At 38.4% G+C, this 18,862-nt stretch overlaps 1 pseudogene; it reads right to left on the bottom strand.

Moving 5' to 3' along the window:
• Positions 1 to 1,593: 1,593 nt before the first annotated feature.
• LOC127898870 (uncharacterized) lies at positions 1,594 to 4,749 on the bottom strand (annotated as a pseudogene).
• Positions 4,750 to 18,862: the final 14,113 nt, after the last annotated feature.

Genomic DNA, 18,862 nt, shown 5'->3' with positions numbered 1-18,862 from the left:
ATGTAAATTCTTGATAAGTTCACTAGTTCTCAAAAGAACCAAAGAAAGAATAATCTTTCAAATTCAAAATAACATTAATCTCCTTACATACCAAGGTTGCTGAATTTAAATAGGCTAAAAGGAACCCAAGATCCTAAAAATACAAATGGAAACATTGGAACAACCCTCCAAGTAAGTTTGTCAAAAGATGTTTCAAAAGTCTTCACCAACCCACCATGATCAATGCTATCTTTGACAAACTTAATGCTAGCCTACTATAATTAATGCTATCATTGACAAACTTAATGTTAGCCCACCATCATTGATGGTAGACTTACCTTACACATTGACAAGCTTGAAACAAAACAAACAAATAAGTTGAAAAACAAAGGATTCGTTGAAAATCCCAAGTCTGAACAAGCTGTAAAGAATTGGTCATAACTCCTTCTAGAGAACTCCAAATCCAGCTCTGTAAAATTTATTGGAAAGCTAACTTAATTATCTTTCCAACGGTATATAGCTTGCATTTTAATTCTGGCTCAATAAATACAGTTTTTATTCCGAATTTGACCTTTCTGCATTTGATACAACTTGTGTATTTGGCTGCCCAATGACTTGAATAATGCCCACAATGCCTTGTCTTCTCTTCAAGCCCAATTCATGATGTCTTGCATCTTGAATTGCATTTTCAATCCATTTAAAGCAGCTTGCATCTTTTTGGCTCTTGCTCTTGTAATTGGGCCTCCATGAATGTGCAAAGGATCACTTGAAGTTTTAATGGTCCCTTGATGGTTCTCATCATTCCCCCTCTCTTCAAAAGGATTCGTCCTCGAATCTTCACCTACATCGAAAGGAGAAAGATCAGAAACATTGAAAGTAGCACTCACATTATACTCACCAGGAAGATCCAATTTGTAGGCATTGTCATTGATCCGTGCAACCACTTGAAATGGACCATCTCCCCTTGGAAGTAACTTGGAACGCCTTTGTGCTGGGAACCTCTCCTTTCTCATATGCACCCAAACCCAATCTCCAGGCTGAAAAACCACTTGCTTACGTCCTTTGTTGGCTTGAGTAGCATATTGTTCAGTTCTCTTTTCTATGTGTTGACGTGTTCTCTCATGCAATTGCTTGACAAATTCAGCTTTCTTTTTACCATCCATACTAGCACTCTCATCAATAGGTAAAGGTAATAAATCCAAAGGAGTTAATGGATTAAAACCATATACAATCTCAAATGGTGAGAATTTAGTAGCTGAATGGACAGTTCTATTGTAAGCAAATTCAACATGTGGCAAACATTCTTCCCAAGTTTTCAAGTTCTTTTGAATAATGGCACGCAACAAAGTAGACAGAGTTCTATTTACAACCTCAGTTTGTCCATCAGTTTGTGGATGACAAGTAGTAGAAAACAAAAGTTTAGTACCCAACTTACCCCACAAAGTTTTCCAAAAGTGGCTCAAGAACTTAGCATCTCGATCTGAAACTATGCTCCTTGGTACTCCATGCAACCTGACTATTTCCTTGAAAAACAAATTAGCTATGCTTGTCGCATCATCAGTTTTATGACATGGAATGAAATGCGCCATCTTTGAAAACCTTCTAGATAATGCATCAGCCACCACATTCTCCTTACCTTGTTTATATTTGATCACATAAGGAAATGGCTCAATAAATTCAACCCATTTGGCATGTCTCTTATGTAACTTACCTTGCCCTTTCAAATGCTTCAAGGACTCATGATCAGCGTGTATAACAAACTCTTTAGGTAGAAGATAATGTTGCCAAGTTTCCAAAGCTCTCACCAATGCATACATCTCCTTGTCATAGGTAGGATAGTTTAGGGCTGCTCCACCCAATTTCTCACTAAAATAAGCAATTGGACGCCCTTCTTGCATCAAAACAGCTCCAATACCTATACCTGAAGCATCACACTCAATTTCAAAAGTTTTAGTAAAATCAGGTAAAGCAAGTAATGGTGCAAAAACTAATTTCTCCTTAATTAGATTAAATGCCTTTTCTTGTTCACTACCCCACTTAAATCCCACATGTTTCTTCACAATTTCAGTTAATGGTGCAGCAAGGGTGCTAAAATCTTTCACAAATCTTCTATAAAAACTAGCCAAACCATGAAAACTTCTTACCTCACTTACACTTTTAGGTGTAGGCCACTCTTTAATAGCCTTTACCTTCTCTTCATCAACATCAATTCCTTTAGCACTTACAACATAACCAAGAAAAACAATCTGATTTGTACAAAAGGAACACTTCTTCAAATTAGCATACAACTTTTCCTTCCTTAAAACAGTCAATACACTTTGCAAATGTTCAATGTGTTCATCTAAGCCTTTGCTATAGATCAAAATATCATCAAAATAGACAACTATGAATTTGCCAATAAAAGCACGCAAAACATGGTTCATTAACCTCATAAAAGTGCTAGGTGCATTAGATAACCCAAATGGCATCACTAACCACTCATATAAACCATATTTTGTTTTAAAGGCAGTTTTCCACTCATCTCCCTCTCTAATCCTAATTTGATGATACCCACTTTTAAGATCAATTTTACTAAACACACAAGAACCATGCAATTCATCAAGCATGTCATCAAGTCTAAGAATAGGATGTCGATACTTTACAGTGATTTTATTAATTGCACGACAGTCAACACACATCCTCCATGTTCCATCCTTTTTGGGCACTAGTAAAACTGGTACCGCACATGGACTCATGCTCTCCCTCACATATCCTTTTGCCAAGAGTTCTTCAACTTGCCTTTGAAGCTCCTTTGTCTCCTCGGGGTTACTTCTATATGCAGGTCTATTAGGAATGGTAGCTCCAGGGACGAAGTCTATTTGATGCTCAATTCCCCTAATAGGTGGTAAACTGTTAGGGACTTCATTTGGAAACACATCATCAAAGTCCTGCAAAAGAGTCACAATAGCACTAGGCAAAGAAAAGTTAAGCTCATTAGTGTGTAAACAAGCCTCTTTGCACAAAAGTACAACGATAGGCTGTTTTGAAAAAAAAAGCCCTCTTAACCTCGCTCTCTTTTGCAAACAAGTTCACTTGCTGCCTCTCTTTTCTCTCAACAATATTTTTTTGTATCTTTTCACTTGCTTTTCTCTCAATCTCTCTTTCTTTTGTACTCTCATTTTCATTTTTTGTATCACTCTCTTTTTTTATTGACATTTGATCCTCATACACTTGCCTAGGTGTTAATGGTACAAGAGTGATTTGCCTTTTATTCATTACAAAAGAATATCTATTTAAGTATCCATCATGTGTCACACGCCTATCATATTGCCAAGGTCGACCCAAAAGAATGTGTCCAGCATGCATGGGTACTACATCACATAGAACCTCATCCTTGTATCTCCCAATAGAGAATGAAACCAGCACTTGTTTATTTACTTTAACTTCCCCACAATCATTCAGCCATTGTAGCTTATATGGCCTTGGATGTTTCAAAGTTTTCAAATTTAATTTTTCAACTAAACTAGTGCTAGCTACATTAGTACAACTTCCTCCATCAATTATCATACTACATACCTTATCTTTGATGTGGCATCTAGTATGAAAGATGTTATCACGTTGTACCTCCGCATCCTCTTTAACTTGCATGTTGAGAGCACGCCTAGCAACCATCAACTTACCATCAACAGGATATTCTACACCATCATTAGCATCCTCCAAAGGTGGCATAGGATCATCATCTGATTCACTCTCGGTTTCAACATCACCATCATCCCTCAAGATCATTACTCTTTTATTTGGGCATTGAGATGCAATATGACCTGTCCCCAAACATTTAAAACACTTAATATCTCTATTTCTAGAGTGTTGGGAATCAGATTTACCTTTACTTTGGTTGCCTCCCTCTTTATGATCCTTGATTGGCTCAATCTTAGGCTTTGAAACAACCTTTTCATCTTTGCTCCATTTTGACTTCCATGAGGAAGATGAACCCAAATTGGTTCTAGTGGAACCTTTCTTTTTCAATTGTCGTTCCACTTTCATGGCCATGTGAACCATGTCTTCCAACTCAACATAGTGCTGCAAGTCAACCACATTAGCAATATCTTGATTTAACCCATGTAAAAATCTTGCCATAGTGGCCTCTCGTTCTTCTTCAATGTTGGCTCGAATCATGATTATTTCCATCTCCTTGTGGTAATCTTCCACACTTCTAGAACCTTGTGTAAGACTTTGAAGCCTTTGGTGCAGCTCCCTATAATAATGACTAGGAACAAATCTCCTCCTCATAATGGCCTTCATCTCCTCCCAAGTGTTTATAGGCCTTTCACGATTTCGTCTCCTACTCAAAACAAGTTGATCCCACCAAATAATAGCACAATCAGTAAATTCAACAGCAGCTAGTTTTACCTTTTTCTCCTCAGAGTAGTTGTGGCAATCAAATACTAGCTCCACCTTTTTTTCCCACTCTAAATAAGCTTCCGGATCATGTTTACCTTGAAAAGAAGGAATTTTCAGTTTTATACTCCCCAAATCACGATCTATACGTCTTGCCCTTCTATTATCTCTTCCACGCATGTCAACGGTGGCATGGTCATCAAAATCATCTACGTCATCGCCATCTTCTTCTCCCATGACAGCACGCCCTTGATTACCTCTTACATTAGGAGCTATTGGTTGTTGCCCCCTTTGTAGATTGGCTATGGCAGTGTCTTGCCTCTCCAATTTGTCATGGATCTCTCCAAACATCAGATTCATGTGCTCAAATTGTTGTTGCATGGCTTTGAGCATGATTGATTGGTCTATAGCTTCTTGATCTGTCCACGTAAACGGAGTGGTATCAGAGCCTCTTCAAAACGCAAAATGATTTTGGTATAATTCCTTTTGAAAAATTCCTTATTCTGATTTAAGTTTGCTTCATCTCCAGAGAACTTAAGAGCTTTATAATCATGGCATCTTCTTCACAAACTCCCGTTCAATTATCTTCTTCCATGTCCCTTCCAAAAACTGTTACTAAGCATACTACGTCTAAGCTAGAGAGTCTTGTTGAGTATTCCTATATCCCAGATTCTGTCCACGTAAATGAGTCTTCTCTTCCTCTTGTTAATCCTTACCAGTTGTATCAACGTCCTTCTCGTTTCACTCGTTCTATCCGTTCTCTTATTAGTACTTCCCGTTCTACTCCTAAAGAGTACATCCAGTCTTCGTCTCTTGATCAATGTTCCCTCCAATCTACTTCTGCTGAGCAATATGTCACTTTAGAAATTTCCCCTGAGCTCATTTCCCACTGGAAACAGCAACGATATACTCACTTTCATCTCGGTGGTGTCCGCCTTATTCTCACCCTCCATGGGCGAAAAGGTCTTCCTGTCACAGCCCGTATTGCACTCCTTGACACCCGCTTCAAACAATATGAGCAGCCTACCATTGGTACTGTCCTCACTACCCTGCATGCTGGCAGTGTTGTTCTCACTGTCTATCCCAACTTCAATCTTTCCCTTGATGACCCCAACCTTTCCACTTTCTTAAAAATCCAAGTTCAGATTCAAGGAGCTGAACAAGTCTCCAGTGCAAAGATTGCTACCGTCCACCATCAGTTGGTTTACAGACTTCAGAACCACTCCCTTATCCTTCCCACACCTCCCGATCTCAGTTCAGATACACTCATGATCCTTGCTGAATCTCCAGACATCCCCACCATTATCCAGATCCCACGACAGATCCCTCGTGCTGATCTTCTCAAGATCATGCCTCTCGAGTGGATAACCAACTATGAGCATTTCCATCAAAACACCACTCCTGTTCAAACCTCTGAACCTATGTATGAGAAACGGTCTGATGGTTCTGTTCGCCTTCAGTTCAAACCTCCTCCTTCTGCCCCTGCAGAACCTCCCCGATTATCCTTTACCTGCTCCATGGTCCAACCTGTTGACATCATTCCAGAAGTCCTTCCTTCTGGCAAACCATTACCCATTATGTCCTTCACCTCCCAAGGTACTCCTGTTTACCCAGACAAAATTGATGGCCATTTCTTATGGGATGTTCCCGGCTCTGGCCGATGTGATCCCGGCTGTCCATGTAATGATGATGAGGATGATTATTCTTCCAGATCGAAAAAGAAGAAAATTATCTATCCTGCCTGCAAATTATATTTGCCCGAAGATGATGATGATGAACCCGATTATCCACCTCCTTTGCCACTTTACGACAAAGGACTTCAGTGGATCCAGAAACATCAGCCCAGATCATGCAAACCAGTCCGGTCCTCGGCTGGTCTTCTGCCTACACCTCCTATGGTGTCCTGCATGATGTTCTCATCTGCCTCTGCCTCAGATTATAGTTCTGAGTACCCGCCTCTTGAGAAACGCTCAGACCAAAAGCACCAGGTTTGGAGCAAACCATTTGTCAACTCTCCTATTTCCTCCAGTGGACATCTTGAAGAACCCAAGCCTTTTGAAGCAGTCCTTAACTGGCAAACTCAGAATGCCAGAGTCCAGAATGCTTCTCTTACTTCCTTACACTCTAAAGTTGATCAGATCGCTCACAAATCCTCTGCTGTTGAAACAAGGGTTACTTCCCTCTCAGACCAGTTGACCAATTTGTATAATAGTCTTCATACTAAGGTTGCACAGCTTGACCGTGACCTTCGAGCCATGATTGCCCGCGGTGATAATTCTCATGAGTTCACTCGAAAAGAGCAAGAAATCAGACAGCTTCAAGCTGAAATTGCCAGAATTGATGCTGACAACCAACGGCGTCAAGCAGTTCATACTGCTCCCCTATCCTATTTTCCCACAGAACCATATCACCCTCTCGGGTCCTTTTTCCCTACTACTCCAAGGGATTATACTCCTGAGAAAGTCTTTCCCATGACCTACCACTTGAACCCTCAACCTGCAAAACCTAAACCTCGACCTCCTCGACGCCCTGTTCCACCTCCTACAGTGTCTATCCCTCCTCCAGTTCGTCCTATGTATTCAAACGCTATCCAAAAACCCCTTCAGATACATGAACCAGTATTCCCTGACCTTCCATCTACCTCAGCCTTACCTCCATTTCCGGAATCTCCTTCTAAAGCCGAACAAAAGAAGCCTACTGAGACTTACCTTATCACTGCACCAGACCTTGACCAGCTTCACCAATCCTCAGAAGAATCCAGTCCCTCTGATTCAGTCGACACCTCTGATTCTATCACTGAGACTTCTGAGCCCCATAGTTTCAGTTCCGATGAATCCCAACAGCACTTGACTGATATTTCTCGTCTTCTTATGGCGGATCATGCTGAGTCTACCACTACTGATCCCCCTCCTCGAGAACCTGGCCAACCCTATGTTGACATTCCTTCCGATGTTGAAGGAGAAAATGAAGGAGACAACTCTAATCCTCCTCCACGAATTCGAACTAAAGTTGCCCCTGGCACTGGACCATGGTTTACCTTTGATGATCTTCCACCGGCTCGGTGGCGTGAACGTCTCCAGGAACTCTCTGCCTGGTTAGATCTACAGATGGTTAAACCTGATGCAGAACTCTCTACAGTTCTTAAAGAATTTGTCTCCCGATTTACTGGCTCTCTCCGTGATTGGTTTGACAGTCTCGGACAATACAGACAATTACTATATCTCCAGCACCCTACTGTCTCTGCTGCTCTCATGGACATTCATTCCCAGTTTCTTGGAGAACCTGCAGCTATCTTTGCCACTGCTCGTAAAGAATATCTCCAAATGAGATGTTGCTCGATGCAAAGATCTGACCTGCATTATCATTTCAAACGCATGTCTGCCCTGTTCCATAAAATTGGTGGTATCAATGACCACACCCTCAAGCATGTCTTCTTGTCTTCTTTGCCTGAAGAATTACAACCTGAAATCCGTCGCCAGATTGCTAATGCCCAGCTCGACATCAATAATCTTTCTCTTGGCCGTCTCTTCCAGCTGGCTTTAGTGTCTCTTGATTACCTCTGTGATCAGAAGAAATTCTTCCGAAACCTCATGAAAGACAAAGAAGGATTCCAAACCGCCTGCAAGAAACCCTACTTGGAAATCAAGTGCAAAGACTCTAAGCATTGTACTTGTCCCTCCACGAAGAAACACCACAAAGTCAGGTTTCACAGAAAATCTTCCAGAACTCCACAGTCACGCCCATTCCCTAGGCGTCCCAAAAAGATTCGGTACTTCAGAAGACGACAACCTTCTGAGATCCTTGACCGACGAAGAACAAAGAGCAGATGCTTCATTTGCAAAAAGCTCGGACATTTTGCTAAAGAATGCCCTAAGAACCCTAAGCGGTCTCAACGCTTAGTTCAACAGCTTCAATCCTTACATCAGTTCTCTCCTGATACTGACCAAATTGAGTTTTTATACTCTGAACAAGAAAGTCCTGATCCGGATACAGTTTTTGCCCTTGGCACTTCTGATTCAGATTCAGATTCAACTTCATCTACTGAACCAGAAGACTATTCCCCTGTCTTCCACATCCAGTCAGTACCTTCATCCTCCACTCAATTGTCAGTTCAACCCATTCCTTCCGTCAAAATCCAAATCCTGTTATCCAAATACAGTCGGCCCATTCCTGCTATTGCCTTCATAGACACTGGCGCTCAGCGCAGTATTTTAAACCCTGCTATTTTGCCGCCTGAAACCTGGATTTCAAATGAAAATCATTTCCGTGCTGCTAGTGGAAAATTGTTTTCTACAAAGCTCCGCACCAAGTCTAGAATTGGAATTCAGCTATTCCCAAAGCTCACAGTTTGGACCCATGTAATCGGGTCTAGCCTACCTGACAAAGATCTTCTTCTTGGGTTTGATATCCTATTCCAAGCCCAAAAGATTCAAGTCCTTCCTACTGGTCTCAGATTCCAGTCCATGTTCCAACCATACACAGACCAGCTCAAACTCTATCATTTGGCCCAGTCCCCTCCTGATTATCAGTCTATTTCGGCCCAGTTACTAAGGTTTTGTCCTCCAAATCATTTGGCCTTTGCCCATCCACATCCTCTGTGGAAAAATCCAGCCCATTTCGTTAAGCTCCCTTTTAAGCTTAATGAAGACCTTAATCCTACCAAAGCAACCCATCCGGGTATGCCTTCTTCTGAGCTTCAGTTAGCCCAAACAGAATGTGCAGAGTTACTCGCCCAAGGCCTCATTGAGCCCACAACTTCTCCGTGGGCCTGCCAAGCCTTTTATGTTAATAAACGTGCCGAAACATTACGGGGTAAAAAGCGTCTTGTTATTGATTATCAGCCTTTAAACCAGTTTTTACAGGATAATAAATTTCCTTTACCTCGCAAAAATTCCATCTTTACCTACCTCCAAAATGCCAGAATATTTTCTAAGTTTGACTTAAAGTCTGGGTTTTGGCAGCTGGGTATTGACCCTGCTGAACGTTATAAAACTGCATTCTGTATTCCCAATGCCCATTACCAATGGACCGTTCTTCCCTTTGGTCTCAAAACTGCACCATCCATTTTCCAAAAAGCCATGACCCAAATCTTCCAGCCCCTCCTTCACCATACCCTTGTTTATATTGACGATTTACTTCTGTTTTCAGGTACTCCAGAAGAGCATCAAGTTTTACTCCAACAGTTCCATGATATCATAGCTCACTACGGTATTATGCTTTCCGACAAAAAGAGTACAATTGCCACAGATACCGTAGAATATCTCGGTATGCAGATAAAGAATGGATTCTATCAGCCTGGACCCCACATTGCACAAGAATTACTCCACTTTCCAGATAAGGATTTCACAAAGAAACAAGTCCAACAGTTCCTTGGCATCATCAACTACATCCGCGATTTCCTGCCTCATGTGGACCAGCAGACAAGTATACTTTCTGCTTTACTAAAAAAGAATCCTATCTCTTGGGATTCCCGTCACACTACAGCTGTCCAGCGGCTAAAGCAGATAGCCCAGAATCCACCACAACTCAAGATCATGACAGATGGCAAACGTATCCTACAGACTGATGCTTCAGACACATCATGGGGAGCCCTGTTGCTTGAACAGATCGACAAAAAGGAATATCTAATCGGACATGCTAGTGGACATTTTAGTCCAGCCCAGCAGCACTATCACACGATCTACAAGGAGATTCTTGCCGTAAAAAACGGCATCAAAAAGTTCGAATACCACCTCCTTGGCCATAGATTCCTGATCAGATTGGATAATTCCTCTTTCCCTAAAGTCCTCCAGTTTAAAGGTAAAACGATTCCCAACAGCCAGTTACTTCGGTTGCAGGAATGGTTTTCCCGATATGAATTTGATGTTGCACATATAAAAGGACAAAAGAACCTCATTCCAGATTTCCTATCTCGCATTCAGACACCTGCCTCTCCAATCTTCTACACTTCCCCAGTCTTCCCGATCTTCATGGCTACTAGATCTACTGCTACCTCTCTGCCTTCTAAGGCTCTTACCCAAAAGACCTTCCCACGGACTGTACAAACTTTTCCTTCCCTCTACCGCCTTCAGGAGTTTGCTAAACAATTTCTTTTCCGCTACTACATGAAAGCTTTCTTCCTTGAAGAAAACCCTCACAATCAGTTCCTCACTTTTCATCCCGAGAATCTCTTCCTCACCGGATTCTTCATCCCCTCTGTCCGGGATATCAGTGACGATGAACTCTGGTATTTCTGGTGCTTAACTGCACTCCATGCAACTCAGTTAATCATCCCCTTAGCCTACACAGTCAACACCCTCAATAATCCTTCCAAGGCTACTTCTCTGTTATGGACTCTGTTAGAATGGTTCTCTCCTATTCCTCAATGGAGATCCCAACTCCAGCAGCTTAGTCACAACCATCATCTTTCCACCATCCCTTCTCATGAAGCTGAAAAATTCACATCCGTGTTCATAGTTCACCGACCATATTTCCGTCACCCAGAGACAGCCGCCTTCTTTGCTCAACCACAAATCAGCCACTACCACACAACCCCTCATCCCAGCACACTGGATCAAGACCCCATGTTCAAAAAGGCTCTCATGAATCATCTCCTGTCCTTAAATCATGTTCCTCCACCACCATAAGACATCATCTCCAGTTCTATTGGACCTCGTCATGACATGTTCATGGTACCTAATCCTTCTGGTTCTAGCAAAGGTATTATTATCAAAGAAGAACGTCCAGATACTCCTCCACAGATTTACTACCAGGATTCTCAGGATCCTGAAGATGACTTTTTACCGCTCAGTCAACTCCTCCAAGAGTTTCAGACTCCACCAGAACAAGGCCAGTCATCACGAGTCATTTCACAATCTGAGCCCATCATCACTCATCCACCATCACAATGCAGATCTCTCTGCATTCCCGGGATTGTCCATGCTAAAGGATGTCCTCAGTATGATGGCCCTACTTATCTAGAACAGTGCACCTTATTCTGTGAACCTCATGGAGCCAATTGCCACAAAAGCTGCGTCAACTACCGCAGATTTGAATCCAGCTCCAGCTCAGATGATTACGGGATGAATCTATCCTCTCCGTAATCTCCGCCGCATGTCTTGTCTTTTATGTAAAAGATAAAGTTAGGGGGTCCTGTCCCTACTTTACTTTATTAAAGTAGCTTTTATGTCTTGTCTTTTTATGTAAAAGATAAAGTTAGGGGTCCCTATCCCTACTTTACTTTATTAAAGTAGCTTTTATGTCTTGTCTTTTTATGTAAAAGATAAAGTTAGGGGTCCCTATACCTACTTTACTTTATTAAAGTTGTTTGCTTTATGAAAAGATGAGGGTCCTGTCTCACTTTTCAAAATTTGGCTTTCTCCCGTTGTAATCCCTATATAAGGGAGCCTCCTCTTAGTTTTTCACTAAGTAAGAGGTGAGCCTTAAAGTAATATATTGAGTGTTCTATTATCCATGTCTCTCTAAACTCCTCTTTCTTAAGTTCTATGGAGCTCTGAAATAGATAAGAAAAAGAATAAGGAAAATTTTAAAAACGAGTTTGTTCAAAACCAAGTTAGTATGCTCTACACTTGCCTTTGTATGAAGGATCCTGTGTATCAGAACACTTGAGACGGTCTTTAGCTGTTTTCTTATCTGGTTTGGTACCCGTTTTAAGCTAAGGAAAGCTGTTTTAGGGTTGTATAACCTAGCAAAGAAAACTGGTTTGAAAAGTCTCAAGTTAAACGGAGTGGTATCAGAGGGAAGTTAAAAAATTGTTAGCAAAAAAGACCTCACAACACTCCCTCACGTATTTCACTCAATTTTAATGTCACTTAACTCTCGTGTTTAACACACAAATTGCCTTTTACCACACTTAATTCTCTCTTTCAGTTCTTTATTGAACTAAATAAACAAAATCAAGAAAAAAAAACCCAAGTGGGACACCAAATATGACAATCCAGCACACTAACAAAGAAAAGAAATTAAGAGGACACAAAGAATGAAAAGGAAATTGAAGAAAGGAAAGCAAGCAAGCAAAGCAACACAATTGATATGTGTAAACTATGAAAGTAGAAATACTTGACTCTTTTTTTGTAATCTTTTTTTTTTGTACGTTTTTTTTTTCTTTTTTTTTTGATAATCAAAATAAATAAGACATTCAAACCTGATTAGAAACTAGCTCTGATACCAAATGATACGAATCCCACAATGAAACTTTCAATCCTACACTTAATTTGTAGTTTCAACTTCCCAAGAAAGTTCTAAACAGATTTATGGCAAACAAAAACCTTGACCCAATGCTTAAGAAAACATGAACCAAAGGTATAGAGAAGGGTATTGACGCCACACTCAAGAAAAAGATGAGAAGGTGAGTGATAAGTCTAAATTTGGAACACCACAAGAATGTAAATTCTTGATAAGTTCACTAGTTCTCAAAAGAACCAAAGAAAGAATAATCTTTCAAATTCAAAATAACATTAATCTCCTTACATACCAAGGTTGCTGAATTTAAATAGGCTAAAAGGAACCCAAGATCCTAAAAATACAAATGGAAACATTGGAACAACCCTCCAAGTAAGTTTGTCAAAAGATGTTTCAAAAGTCTTCACCAACCCACCATGATCAATGCTATCTTTGACAAACTTAATGCTAGCCTACTATAATTAATGCTATCATTGACAAACTTAATGTTAGCCCACCATCATTGATGGTAGACTTACCTTACACATTGACAAGCTTGAAACAAAACAAACAAATAAGTTGAAAAACAAAGGATTCGTTGAAAATCCCAAGTCTGAACAAGCTGTAAAGAATTGGTCATAACTCCTTCTAGAGAACTCCAAATCCAGATCTGTAAAATTTATTGGAAAGCTAACTTAATTATCTTTCCAACGGTATATAGCTTGCATTTTAATTCTGGCTCAATAAATACAGTTTTTATTCCGAATTTGACCTTTCTGCATTTGATACAACTTGTGTATTTGGCTGCCCAATGACTTGAATAATGCCCACAATGCCTTGTCTTCTCTTCAAGCCCAATTCATGATGTCTTGCATCTTGAATTGCATTTTCAATCCATTTAAAGCAGCTTGCATCTTTTTGGCTCTTGCTCTTGTAATTGGGCCTCCATGAATGTGCAAAGGATCACTTAAAGTTTTAATGGTCCCTTGATGGTTCTCATCAGGATTTCTTAAAAAGTTTTCTAAGCCTCCTAGCCAGCATATCCATCTCCTCCTCATCCAGCTCGCTTTCCTCATCACTTTCATGTTTCATGGCTTTGAGAACAATGCTTTTCTTCTTCTCCTCATTGCCTCTTTCGGCTGCCAAATCTTCCTCATAAGAAATAAGAGAACCAATTAAAGCGTCAATAGATAAAATATTTAAATCTTTGGCTTCCTCAATGGCAGTCCTTTTTGGTCTCCATTCCTTAGGTAACGACCTAATGATTTTCTTAACTTTCTCACTATTTGAAAAGGTCTTTCCTAGGGTTCCTAGAGTGTTCACTATGTCCGTAAATCTAGTATACATAGAATACACACTCTCATTTTGTTCCATTTGAAACAATTCATATTGTCGAGTGTATCTACTAATTTTAGACTCTTTCACTTGATTCGTGCCTTCATAAACAACTTCAAGTTTGTGCCAAATTGCATTAGCACTTTCACAACTAGATACTCTATGAAACTCTTTCTTATCTAGTGCACAAAACAAGGCATTCATAGCTTTAGAGTTTAGAGAAGCTTTTCTCTTTTCCAATTCATTCCATTCCCTTGAAGGTTTTGGAATATCTTCCCCAACTTCGTTTTTAGTCAAAGGCATAAATGGACCATCACAAACAATTTCCCAAATTTCATAATTTAAAGCTTGTAAATAAATTCTCATCCTAGTTTTCCAATATGGGTAGTCATTACCGTCAAAAAACGGTGGTCTAATTGTGGATTGTCATTCCCTAAAGGTTGAGTCACTATGGGTTGCCATGGATCTTTAACTCTAGACGATTAAGTCTACACAAGAGCACCTTGCTCTGATACCAAATGAAATGCAAGTTATGCAACCCAAGAGGGGGGGTGAATTGGGATATAAAAAATTTATGCAATACAATTCGCACAACAATTTAATCTATTTCCTTAACCAAATCAAAACAATAAATTCATTCAAGCACAATATTAAAAGAGTAAGGGAAGAGAAAACGAACACAAGGATTTTTACGTGGTTCGGCTATTCCCGCCTACGTCCACGCCTCCAAGCCAACCGAGCTCGAGGATTTCACTATCCAAGCCTCCCAAGGCTTCAAATGTTTACAATTGACTTCCAAGGTGTCAATGAACCTTTACAACAAGAGATTATATCCCCAATCTCTTCACCCCAAGTGTTTCCCACACTTACACACTCACAAATTGATAAGAGATGAAAATTACAACAAAAACTCTCTATAAGAGTGGATATGCAATTAATAGCTCAACAATGATTCAATCAATGATGATTTGCGTTTTGGAAGCTCAATATATGTTGTATGATCTTATATTTTCGTGCAAGGGTTCTTAAAATGAAGTTTGAGTTGAGTTTTTATAGTGGAAGCCCAAAAACTAGCCGTTATAGGCAAATTCCAGCGCTCAAGCGGTTAGCCGCTTGATTTATCCGGCTAGCCGCTCAGGAACAGTAATATTACCGTTATTTTTGAATTTGCTACAGTAATAGTATTCACTGAAATTACACTTTAGCCCAAAACTTTCTATAATTATATTATAGCCCAAAACGTCAGAAAACTTTGCAAATAGGTCCAATTTCGGAACTTCCCAATAATAATTGTCTTTCCCAAACTTTCTAAAATTATGATATGGCCCCAAAGATTTTATTGTTTCGCACAAAGGTCCTTTTCAACATAATACCCATATTTTTCAAAGTTCTCAAAATCTTTCACTTTAGTTCAAAATATTCATAAATTATAGTATGGCCCAAAATATTTAAAATGTTTGTAAAAACATCCAACTCCAAAATTTGATTCTTATTAAAATCAAAGATTTCAAATCTTAGTATTTAAGTCCAATTTACTCAAATCCACAAAATACTTTACTTTATAAAAATAAAATATTTTAGTTTATGAAAAGTATTTAATTAAATTACTCTCTTGAGCTTCTCAAATGCTAAATCATGCATCAATTAAATCATACCGGCTTTACAAGAATTTGTCACAATAATTCGTCCGTTGAGCTCTAAGCTTTATTCTTGATTTCGCCGTTGTCTGTTGAGTGTCTTCAATCTTGATTTCACTTGATTCACTTGCATAAATATTATCCTTAAAAAACTAGTGTAAATGTGAAATACAATATTTATTAAATCACTCAATACATATGTTTGTTATCATCAAAATTACATTATGTATAGCCCTTTAGGCTAACAATTTTATCTTTACCATTATTATCTTTAATAATTTTATTTTATCATTATTTCTTTTTCTTTTTACTATTTCCTTTTTGACTCGCGATCCATGTGCTTTACGCGTTATTTAATACTGACATGCCACCTCATACACAGTTGTGACCCACTGTCACCAAGATTCTTAAATATGACTTTTTATTAAGCACTCACAAATTATTTTTGAGAAATATTCCAATGGCAACTACTCCCAATAGACAATTCAAGAGCATTTGTGTGCTTTCTGGATTTACCTGTGGCAACATAAAGAGTTCGTTGATGCAGCCATAGATCTTGGTGGAAACATAGCAAAGAGAAAATGACACTTGGTGTATGGAGGAGGTAACCGAGAGTTATCAAAATTGGTCTCAGAAGTTGCTTTTGTCAGAGGAAGCTAAGTGTTAGGCATCATCCGAAGAGCTCTAAAACCTTTGGACTGTTTGTCTGACTCATCGACTGGAGAAGAGTTAGTCATCTCAGGTATGCAAGAAAGAATAACTTAAATGCTTAATCATGCTGATGCTTTTATTTTCCTTCCAGGAGATCTTGCAACACTAAAGGCACTTATCACACTAGCATCTTGGGCCCATCTGCACATTCACCAGAAACCTATTGGTTTGTTAAATGTCAATAATTTTTATGATGGCTTTATCACATTTCTTAACCATACAATAAAAAACTATTTTGTTCCTTCCAATGCCAAAAAGCTTTTTATTTGTGCTCACACTGCTAATGAGCTACTTGATCTATTACAAGCTTATAGACCGGAGCCAAACCCCTGGACCTTTGTGTTGGAGCATCCAAATAATGATGGTAACAGTAGCCGCAGTAAGAAGTACAAATTAGATTTAACTCTCTGCTTGTAAATATTTTCTTCTGTGTTGCACCACCCAGGTGATGTCTTCTAAACTCTACTTCTTTCCTTTCAAACATTGAGGACAATGTTTCGTTCTGGTTGGGGGGAGGGAATAGTCGACAATTGTGGAATCTTGATTAAGTTTTTACTGATTTTTTTTTTTTGTTGTAGAAACTAACTATTGCTAACTTTTTGTGTTGAAGATGGCTGAATATGGAGTGTAGTGACTCTAGAAACGCATCTTCATCGTTTGAAAAAAAATTTCAGACATTTTCTTTTTCATTATTATGGTTTGATGTTCATTTTTCTTCTTCTTTTTAATTTCTCCTTTATAAATATACATTTTCAATTTTATTGAGTCGAAGATGGCTGAATATGGGGTGTAGTGCCTCTAGAAACGCATCTTCTTAAGTTATAAAAAAAAAACCATTTTCGTTTTCTATCATTTTAAGTGTAACTTTTCTAATTAGTTTTTCTGCATCATTTTCATATTTCTGCATGCGTTTGTTTTAACATTGGATGACATGATTAATTTCAAATTTTAGTATTTGTATTATCTTTGGTCTTAAGTGATGTTACACTATGTTTGCTACTCTACATGTTGATGTCGGAGACAAATATGAGTTGCTTGAAGGAATGAACATGTCATAATAAGTACCAAGTGAGTTTTTGAGCCTATCATTTTTCTTGGAGAGTAACCCTTTTGCCCATTCTTTATACAACTTAGCAGTTTATTATTGTATATACGATCTCTAGATTTCTTTTAAGTTAACCCTTAAAAAAATTGTAAAATTAAAAAAAAAAAGAAAAATGTGTGTTGCTACATATGGAGGCCCATCTAACTAGTAGATATGGAAGATTATTTAGAGCCTTAAAAGATGATGGAAAGACCATCTTTGATCCGTTTGAGCCTTTCTAGCCATCCCTTTTATCAAATATCTATAGTTAACCCTTTTGAGACTTTAAAAAAAATAAAAAATCAAAACTTTTCTTTGTCAAACTTATCATCTTGACCCACTCCGATTTGGAGTATTACCCAATATCTTACAAGTTCCATCACCTATTTATGTTTGAGAAAAATGTAAATAAATATTTTGTATAGTGAAGTTATGCCCAAAACAAAAAAAAAATTATTGTTTCAAAAAAAAAAGAAGAAAAAAATAACAATAATAGCTGAAATCCACCTTGCAACTTCCAAAAAAAAAAATTCCTCTGCATTTTTCTAAAACAAACACTTTGTTTTCCTTATTTTCCTTCTTTGTTAGCCATGTCCCTAGCCTACGTTACGTCCTAATAAAAGTCCTTGATTTTAGGGAACTATAGTCTGAAGTAGAAGCTAGTTATATGAGCTAAAAAGATGTAGTGGTGCATAAAAAAAATAAAAATAAATAAATTGGGTTGACGAGCATTTTTATTTGATTTGAGATCGTATTATTTCTAAGCTGAGAGCATATTTCTTTCATCTTGGTGAGAGCATGTGATATCATTTCTTTATTATTTTCTCTCAATTATCATTCATTGGAGTGACTATTTTTATTGGGTTTAATTTCTTTGTGAGAGTGTCACTACTTCCAGTGAGATTTTAGGGTTTGACATGTCATTCTTGAAAGTAGCTATGAGAAAGTCTACTGGGCTGATTCATGTGGATGGTTGATGTGGGTGTGATGTTTTTTTAGACTGGAGATAATGCTTATACTTTTATTTGATTGCTATCATTAGTCTGATTGAATAAACAAGATTGTTTAAAAAATAATAAAAATAATAATAAAATAAATAAATATATATATTTTGTGTTTGAATTTTGTTTTCGGGACTAGCAAGTGCAAAGCATACTTCCTTAAGCTTGATAGAAGTTTTCGAAGAAAAAATAAACTCTTGTGTGTTTCCATACAACTATGAATTTCTAAACTCTCTTCTCTCTCTGCAAATGAAGATCTAGAGAAAGAAAAGGAATAAAGAATTAAATTTGTTCATTTTGAAACTTTAAGGAAGTATGCTCTGCACTTGCCTTCCAGTAAGGATCCTGTGTACCAGAAAACTTATGATGATTTCTTAAACAGTTTGGTACCCTGTTTTAAAGACTAAGGAAAGTCTGTTTTGGGTTATATGACCTTAAAAGAAACGTTTTAGGTTTTACTATCTTGGTATCAGAGCCATACCCGTCCTTGAAAATTTTCCGTTTTCTAAACTTCAGTTTTTCATGACCAAAATGGTATGATTTACGTCTTTCTTCTGTTTTGATCTCTAGAACTTTAG

Source organism: Citrus sinensis, chromosome 7 (assembly GCF_022201045.2).
Source record: "Citrus sinensis cultivar Valencia sweet orange chromosome 7, DVS_A1.0, whole genome shotgun sequence".
Classification (NCBI taxonomy): Eukaryota; Viridiplantae; Streptophyta; class Magnoliopsida; order Sapindales; family Rutaceae; genus Citrus; species Citrus sinensis.
Note: the sequence above shows the minus strand (reverse complement) of the source record. Positions and strands in the feature narration are given on the sequence as shown.